Raw genomic sequence first — 8,557 nt, 5'->3', positions numbered from 1 at the left:
GTAAAACTCTCCTCTGTTCTAAACTAACCCACTTCCTCCTGATGCCCACCTCCTACGGACTCATGCTAACTCTGCTCATCTACCACCATCATCATTTCCCTTTTTTGTTCTTGTCACTGCTCCATCTAAATCATTTATCAGAGTCTGATCACCAAAGAAAATTGTTTTAAATTAACCTCTTAGACATCAGTAAATTTTGGTCCTTCTTTCAGCTAATCTCGCCTTATTGAACAAAAGCTACATTGTGCTGAATAGGATATGTATTATATTCAAGTGCACATAATTAACGCAATAAGATGTAATAATAATGATTTCCAAGTGTGTTGTTTTAAATAGGACGGTTTCTACATGACATGAATACGAACCATAAATAGTAAAACGTGTAAGCCCCAACAATGTTTAATTTTATAATCTCAACCATGTATGTTGAACTCCTAGAAAATAAAATATGTTTGTTTAACGACTTGTTTTCATTGAAGTATGTGGTTGTCTTAAATCTAGAAAAGTATCACTATTGTAGAGCTAACATTAAGTTAAATGCACTTGAATTGAGATGAATTGTGTCTTATGATACAAAAGCATACCTTAATATGAATAAAAAAATTTATAATATGAGTATTTCCAGCTAACTTCAGGACATATTTTATCATAAAATGCTTAAATAATTACTTTCTAATCTTATTTCAAGTTGGTGGTGGTCTAAAATCTAGGGCAATGTAACTATTTTAGAACTTAAAATGAGTTAAATACACTTGAAATTAGGGGGATGCCATGAACAGTGAAGAAACAAAAATCTACTTTTGAGGGAAAAATGCTACTTTTGAGTATTACAAGCTTATTATGATACACAACACTTTCTAATACTAGTAAAATATAACTCAAAATAAGTTCTCCTGGCTAATTTCAAGATCACATTTATCTCAAAAATCCTAAATATCACATCTTATTTCAAGAAATCTTGACAAGCTGATTTTCACTAGTTCCATTGGCAAACATTGCAAACATTGGATAGCTAAACAAGCTGAAACTCGTGTCAGGAGGAGTGAGAAGAGGAGGGGCTGGACCAAACCACTATGAAGACTCTGATGGGGGTACTCCAGTCTTTCAAAACTTTCAAGTTCAGGTTCTGTGCAAAGTATACATACTTCAAATGCATTTATATATTCATGTATATTAGATTATGTTTACAGAAATATATTGGGGAGACTCTTCCCTATTTTTTCCAGGATAGGGATTTCTGCAAATGGATGTACCGGCACAGTCAATGCATGGCCAAGCCCTTACACAACCATATGTAAACTACGCACCTGTATGTATAGTCCTACATAAATCAGTAAAATGTAGACAGAGAATTTAACTGGAATGTTTTGTCATGTGGACCAACACAGCTATTAAGTGCTCTGATATGAACTGGGGCATTCTGCTTCAACTGAATTTCGATTTTGCTTCAGACTCTACACCTCGAAGCAGTTGCAATTAAATAGCTTAAGCACATTTTGTAGATGTTAGGGACTAAAATGATGCCAGTCAATGAAAAATGTAACAAACAAAAGGAGCTAATTCTACGAACTACACACTGTTATAGCTTATTCACAATTCAATAATACTATTTGATAAACTGACTGAAAAGTACTGCTGTCGAATAAATAGTATTATAAAAGCAAGACTGCAACACTGCATTCAATTAGCAATGTGCTTATGTATGTGCTTTAGTTTAATTTGATCAATATGTTACACATCTGACCTCTGCAAAAGAATTAATCTAACAGGAGTATTTCTCATACAGTGAACACGCTAAGAGGTCACAGTGCTTGCAGGCTGCATTAGTTTCTTTTTTTATCGAATCAGCAGTATCAAGCTGACCAAAAGTAACAAAAGAGAAAACAAAAATGGATGTGAGTAAGAAAGAAGAGGCCACTCAGAGGCAGGCGATGAAACATAAAAACCTCCTTTAAGGTGTCAGGAAACAAAAAAATAGGTTGGACGGACAATCCAGGAGGTCCGTCTCTGTGCTTTTATCCTGGAGGAGTGGAGAGAAAAGAGCTCCAACAGTTACATCAGTGCAGAATGAGATGATGATACACAGATGGTGAGATATGTTCAAGTGGCTGCCCGGGGTGATCACCCTAAAACCTGAGACAAAATCAGCACTTAGTCTGACCACAGACTCAAAGAAACACCTCTGCAGTCCTCCTTATCCCACTTTATTCCACAGTGTGCTTTCAGCAATCGATGTGTTATGGTTCTAAAATTGTACAAAAGCTTTTTTATACTCATTTATTTTGATGAGGTCAATAAAAAGAAAGCATTTACATCAAATCCTTCAAGTCGGCAGCTCTAAATGTTGAATAGCAAGAGCATCAAGTATCGCACCCTGCCGTTATGCCTACATTTCCGTTGGAAAAATCTGGTATTAACACTGTTAAAGTGGCGACAATAGAATGGGTGGTGAGGGACATAATGGAGCCATAATAGTTCATGTATTGAAAGATAGATGAAGTAAACTGCAATTACTTTACAATCTATTCTAAAATTTCTGTTTTACACCTCTCAGACAGAAGAAATCCCCTACCTTTAATAAACCCAAAGATAATTTAGTGAACTGCGAAAATAATGGGGACATGAATTCAACATTTTCTGAAAGTGGTCGAAAGGTTCATGAGACGAATAAAGTGCACAAATTAGTTTTCCTCTTTCAGCCTATATTCTCTTTCAGCCTTGCAACCCAAAAAGGTGCTCTTTGCAATGGCTCATCAAAACAGGAAGTGATGATTCATTAATAAAGCCATTATTCATGACTCGTGACGTTCCTTTTAGAGATGGTGATTTATCAGGAGGGACCATTCTTCTTCTGTGCAATAAAGCCGAGCATTCACACTCGCTCAATTGTAAATGCGCTGCTGTACCACTGCGGTTGTCAATGTTAATTTGAAAAAGCATTTTCGAACCCTTACAACCCGTCCATGCTCTACGCTACGGGGCCGTAGAGGTTTGAAGGGCTCTGTGGAGATGCACAAAACTAATTGTTCCATATATTCATCACCTTTGGTCTGTCTGTCAGTCAGCAAACTGTTCCTTTGGCATAGTGGGAGCAGTCATGTACTTCTGCTGGGGTTTCTCTCTTTAAGTAACCATTAAAGGCATTGAACTTGCACTCATTATGTTGATGTCACCGTGAGTGGCAGGAATATACTTCACTTTCCTGTTTGCATTATTTCACAGAGGCTAATATTTTACTGAAGTTAAAGTGGAACTCAAGCTGCATGCAGCACCGTCAGGCTCCTCCTATCAACTCAGCGGACAGCTCATCGATCCTTTCCGTTGTTATTTACTGTTTCAGGGCAGAGTTGAGGTACAGTGGCAGAAAGAGGGCATTTTAAAGGCCAAACACGCTCAGATTAGAGGCAAATGTCATTTAGAAGGTCAATGTACCACGAGCAGAAATAGGTGTTACGGTGAACTGTGTCGGTGTTGGGCTTTTAACTTTTCCTCATCCGAAGATGGTGTCTTTGCAGTGATGTCTGACTCAGTGGGTCCGTTCATACTGAGCTGGAATATTGAAAATACGGAAAGTGTGAACAATTGTTCTAATCACTCGGGTCTGCCACGGTGCTGGGGTGCACAGAGGCATCTTCCTCCCTGCTGCACCTGGAATGATTAGCAAAGACACCATAGATAAAACATCCATTTATTAGGTGGGTTGACCAGAGACCGGATCATCAGACTCACACCAGCTTTACTGCGGATGTATATATATATTTTACTCACTTGGACCTGCAAACCCAAGGTGCACCTTTATGTGCCCGGAGGAACGCACTGTGTTCAAGGGCTACTGAGCAAAAACCTTTCAATGACTGCAGCCACAATGGCTCCACTTATCCTATCAATTTATCCAGTGATGCTAAAAGAGCTCCTTCAACCCATTCTTTTTGGTTCAGTTGTAATATGGCTACCTTTGACCTAACCTAGCAAAAACAACTGCTTTGTGTGTGTGTGTGTGTGTGTGTGTGTGTAGGGGATGGGTCTGTTTTTTTTAATATATATATATATATATATATATATATATAAATGTGTACGTATCGATGGTGGGGGTACGAACAGATGGACTTTAATCTCAGATTTCACAGGGCTGAGAAAAAACTTCAAAGTGGAACAGCCTGAAGGATGGAGGCAGAGAAAAAAGCGCAAAGAGAAAAAAACGTGCGGCAGCATTTACATGAGGAGAGAGATGTATCCGAGGCAGCGGTGGAAGAGAAACATACAATATTTAAAAGGTTGGAGACTGAGACAGCCTTTGCTACACAAACTTATTTGATCTGCAAGTATTATTTCAAGGGCGTATCAAGGTAAATAATATGCCTGCAGTTGTGGGTTTTTTGAAGTTAGAAAAACACGTCAACTGCCAGAACGTCTCCCAGCAGTTATATATTTCCTTCTGCCTTTTGTTGGGGAGTGTCAGCCCTCAATAGTTGATGCGGTGGAAGTTCCTTAATGACTTCCTTTCTGACATGACGCACTACTATCAAAGTGCAGTGCCGAAAAACATTTATTATTATTTTTTTTTAATCAATAGGCAGAAAACTCTGCTTAAAACAGGCTAAGCACATGTCTGCCTACAGGGCAGAGTATTTAAATCCTTACAGCACACATTTAATGCACACTTTCAAATACATTTACTGACTTTTCATACATGTGTCTAACATTGTTTCGGTCTTGCTCATATTTACCCATAAAGTACTCTAAATACAGTATCAAATTTTATTTCATAGCTGTATGTTATAATAATTCTTTGTTTTATCCTCCCATTTTCTATCCATTCTCATTTTTTTCACCTTCCGTTAGCTTTGAAATACTTATATTTCCCAGAAAAGTAATATAATCTTCACTTTGAATATTGTAAGCTGGAAATATATCCATCAGCTATGTTGCTGCTTTAATTCTCCCCCGCTGACTCACAGTCCTGCAATGATCGATCTCTCTCGATCTCAGCACCCACTTAGGAGGCGAGACACGCTGACCCGTGGTCACGTTAGTGCTTGTTACCAAAGGAGACACGGGGACCCTTCAACAAGCCTTCAACATTGATCAGGAGGTTTTAATATTAGTGAGATTAAGAGCCTTTGAGTTCATTACAGACCAAATGGCAGGAGGTGGCCGCTTTAGGTCCCAAACACGATTAAGAGGAATAATAGATAAGCTGACATCACAGAATCAAAAGGCCTCAGTTTTTTATGCACTTTTTTTCTTGTCCAGAGAATCCAGAATTAACCATTACTAAGTCCGAGGAGGGGAAGGGATAACTGAAGTTGTTGCAAAATGTCTCGGGAAAAAAACGGTCTCTTTCTGTACTCATTTTGAGTGAATGTAATTAAAGGAAATATGTGTGGAATACGGAGATTTCTCTGTGATGCCACCCAGTGGTAGTTAAAACATGGTGCCATAGGTTCAGTAAATAAATTGGCATTTTCACCATGAAAAAAAAACCAAACACAACATGTTGTATCTGTTTTCCATGTTGAGAAAAAAAAAAACTTGAAACTTGAAATCAGCTTTTCCACGCTATGTTTACACAAACACATGTATTCATATGCGTGTAAGTTTCGTTTCTATGGGAATCCTGATAGGTGTGCGACATGCTGCCATCTGTTTTTTTGTTTCCTCCCAGAATTTGCCTCAAGAACACTGAGGTTCTGTACCTGTCGCAATGCATTTCGGAGAGGGACCACCCTGTATACCAGGAGATTGGGTAAACAAAGTAACGAACATGCTAACAAACTAGTTTTCTACATTTTTTCAAGTGAAAACTTTATTGCAGTGTTTAGCCAGCATTGGTTTTGAAATGATGGGAGGCTATGTAATGTGCATACATTATGGCTCATACATTTTTAACAATGTCTTCCATTTCAAAGAAAAAAAAAGATCTTTTGACTTACCTCTTGTATTTGTTGTTCTGCATTGGTAATTCCAGGCATAAAACTGGATGAGAAAACTGCTCATTTTAGCCTTTCCCATTGCTGAAGGGACGTTGTACGAACAGAGCACGGTTAGCTGTTGGCTTTCCATTTTTTAGAATGACATATTAATGTGGCTGCTGCCTACTTTTAGCTCAGTAACATGCTAAGTATTCAGGAACGGATGAGTGTGAAGATTTGACGAACAATCCTGGAAACGCAAGCAACGTCCCCACAACAAGTCGCATATGATTCCATTCCTCCACTGGCATTGACCAAACGTTTGAACTCGTCATGACCTCGTCACTACATGGGCAATGCCACTGTGATGTTTTGATGGCTTTAAAACCTCTTTCTAATCATGTTGCACAATGGTATGGTCACATTGATTTGTATTCTGGAGTGGAAATGAACCTGTCTCTCTCTTACAGATCACTACATCCTCCTTTGTATGCAGTCTTAATCAAATAAGCTGCTCTTACTTTATTAACTTGGACAAGCTTACTCCAGATAAGCCTGTCGCTTTCAGCCACTTTAGAGTGAGAATCAGCCCCCGGAGGTGATGAGATTTCACTCTGGTGGCCCGAGATGTGGCCTTGGGGTCGTTGTGTGATTGTCTGAGGCTTGGCCCGATGCTCCACAGAGAATCACTTTCTCTAATGGAAAACTATTGTCTGCCACTGTGAACATACAACTCAGCCTTTCTGGACATATGCACGAGACAGAATGAAGCTTTCTATCTGCCAGAAAGCTATTTTGGAATTGTAATATCCACTGTAGTCGACTGTGATTAAGCAACACACGTGGAATCGACTCCCTTATGAGACCATGAGGTGTTTTAGCGTTGCAGTGATGCAGAAAGAAAAACTGCATGAAGAAGAAAGCATACACAGCCAGTATTTTAGGTTTAACAATGGGAGTCAATATTTAAAACTGTCATAACAATACAACTGTAAGGCACTTAGGGAATTACTCATTCAACAGGGGCAGATTTGATAAAGATTAATGAACACAACAGTTTGACAACAGAAGCCTCTTTGCTAGAATTATGAAGCCCCTCTCTTGACATCCTGCATTATTTATTCAGTCATCCTTCCTGGCAGGTAACAGTGAACGTCTAACATAGGAGATACACACATCCTCTCCAACAACAGTCAGAATCGAGAAAGACAGTTCGGGTTCACAGTCGGTTCAGAGCAGTCCTGTGTGTATGCAGAAGGTATAAAGAGTCAGCGAAGCTCTGAAGGAAATTTTCTTCAAACGTCCCAGCGGAGGAGGAACTCCATTTGCTTTCACGACTATCCTCTCCTCCCGTCTTTCTCTGGAGAATGATAAAAGTGTGATACATGCAATATCGTTTTCCCCCTTTTCTGTATCTCCATACAGGTCACTCCATCTTCTCCCCCCCGCAGGATTCACCTCATTCCAGACGGTGAAAATATGAACGTCCACTGTTTGGCCAGGACGAGATCCTCAGCTAGATAGCTATTTTCATCAAGATTCAGTCTGATATTGTTTGGGCTTGAATGTTTGGGGAGAGGCATGTGTGTGGTTCATCAGATCTATTAAGGAAGGAAAGAAGAGAGGGAACAAAATGAGCTCTCACAATAAAGAGAGAAACAATGTGTTTGAGCATATTCCGTCATTTCAAGTGTTTTCTGCTTATGCAGTCCGTCAGGCATCATATTTTCCCACTTAATACAAGCACAGGATGTCAATTTCACTCTGCGGTAATAGAGACCCTGTTGTGGTTCGGATGACACAAAAACATTCTTACATACTAATGGCAATGGTACAAAGAGAAGCAGAGAGTCCAGAATCCCCCTGAGGAGACTGTGGAAGGGGAGCTGAGGGTCAAGCTTTCTGGTGGTGATTCTGAGGGATTTCAGGAGCTCAGGAAACATGTTTTCATCTTTAAGTATCTATTACGAGAACACCAAGTTGCCTCAAAATCACATTCATATTTAATATGTCCTGATAATAGTGGTGTCCCCTACAGAATATTCCATTTTGTTCTTACAGGTGTTTGAATCGACCATAATTTGGGAATTTGGGCTGGAGTTTGGAATACTGGGCTGTTGAGATTCATCTGTGGATGAGCATTATGACACTCAACTGAAGTAATGGCCCCATTTCATCCTGGAACCCTTTGGAAGAGTCCTTCTTTGAGGATCAAACTAATTTTTTCACCTTCATTTCACACCTATTTGAGTTCCAGAATATGACGATGTTAACGTCAGCCCTTTTTTTTTTTTTTTTTTTAAAAAGACAAAACTAAATGGACCGTTAAATCAATTCTCTACCTCCTGCTTTGAAGCTGCTTCAGTCACGTGAATTGCAAGTGAAGATCCAGTCTTCAAGCGTTAGTATTTCTTCACTAAATCTGACCCTGGTATTTCATGTTTTCAGCTCATGCAATCATTGTGTTGAGAAAAACGACTATTTAACCAACTATTCTGCAGACTTCATGCAACGTTTGTGAATTACATTTCCAACGGTCACAAGAACCAATCTTGGTCTTTGTTTGATCCCAAAGACTCAGTATGATATGAGATAAATTAAAGAAAACATGAGACAAACAACATGCATTTTTTAGTGACTGAAAG

At 39.1% G+C, this 8,557-nt stretch overlaps 1 protein-coding gene across 2 annotated transcripts in view; it reads right to left on the bottom strand.

Annotated features, from left to right (window-relative positions):
- Nucleotides 1-5,779: 5,779 nt before the first annotated feature.
- Nucleotides 5,780-8,557, bottom strand: part of khdrbs3 (KH domain containing, RNA binding, signal transduction associated 3) — a 108,766-nt gene continuing 105,988 nt past the window's right edge. For both annotated transcript variants that reach the window (XR_011908358.1, XM_072369880.1), the window contains one exon: nucleotides 5,780-7,513. The gene's annotated coding sequence lies outside the window, so the exon portion shown is untranslated. The remainder of the gene's footprint in view (nucleotides 7,514-8,557) is intronic.

The sequence above is a fragment of the Leuresthes tenuis genome, unplaced genomic scaffold (assembly GCF_036924035.1).
Source record: "Leuresthes tenuis unplaced genomic scaffold, fLeuTen1.0.hap1 SCAF_18, whole genome shotgun sequence".
Taxonomy (NCBI): domain Eukaryota; kingdom Metazoa; phylum Chordata; class Actinopteri; order Atheriniformes; family Atherinopsidae; genus Leuresthes; species Leuresthes tenuis.
The sequence above is the reverse complement of the archived record's forward strand: the minus strand, read 5'-3'. Positions and strand labels throughout refer to the sequence as shown.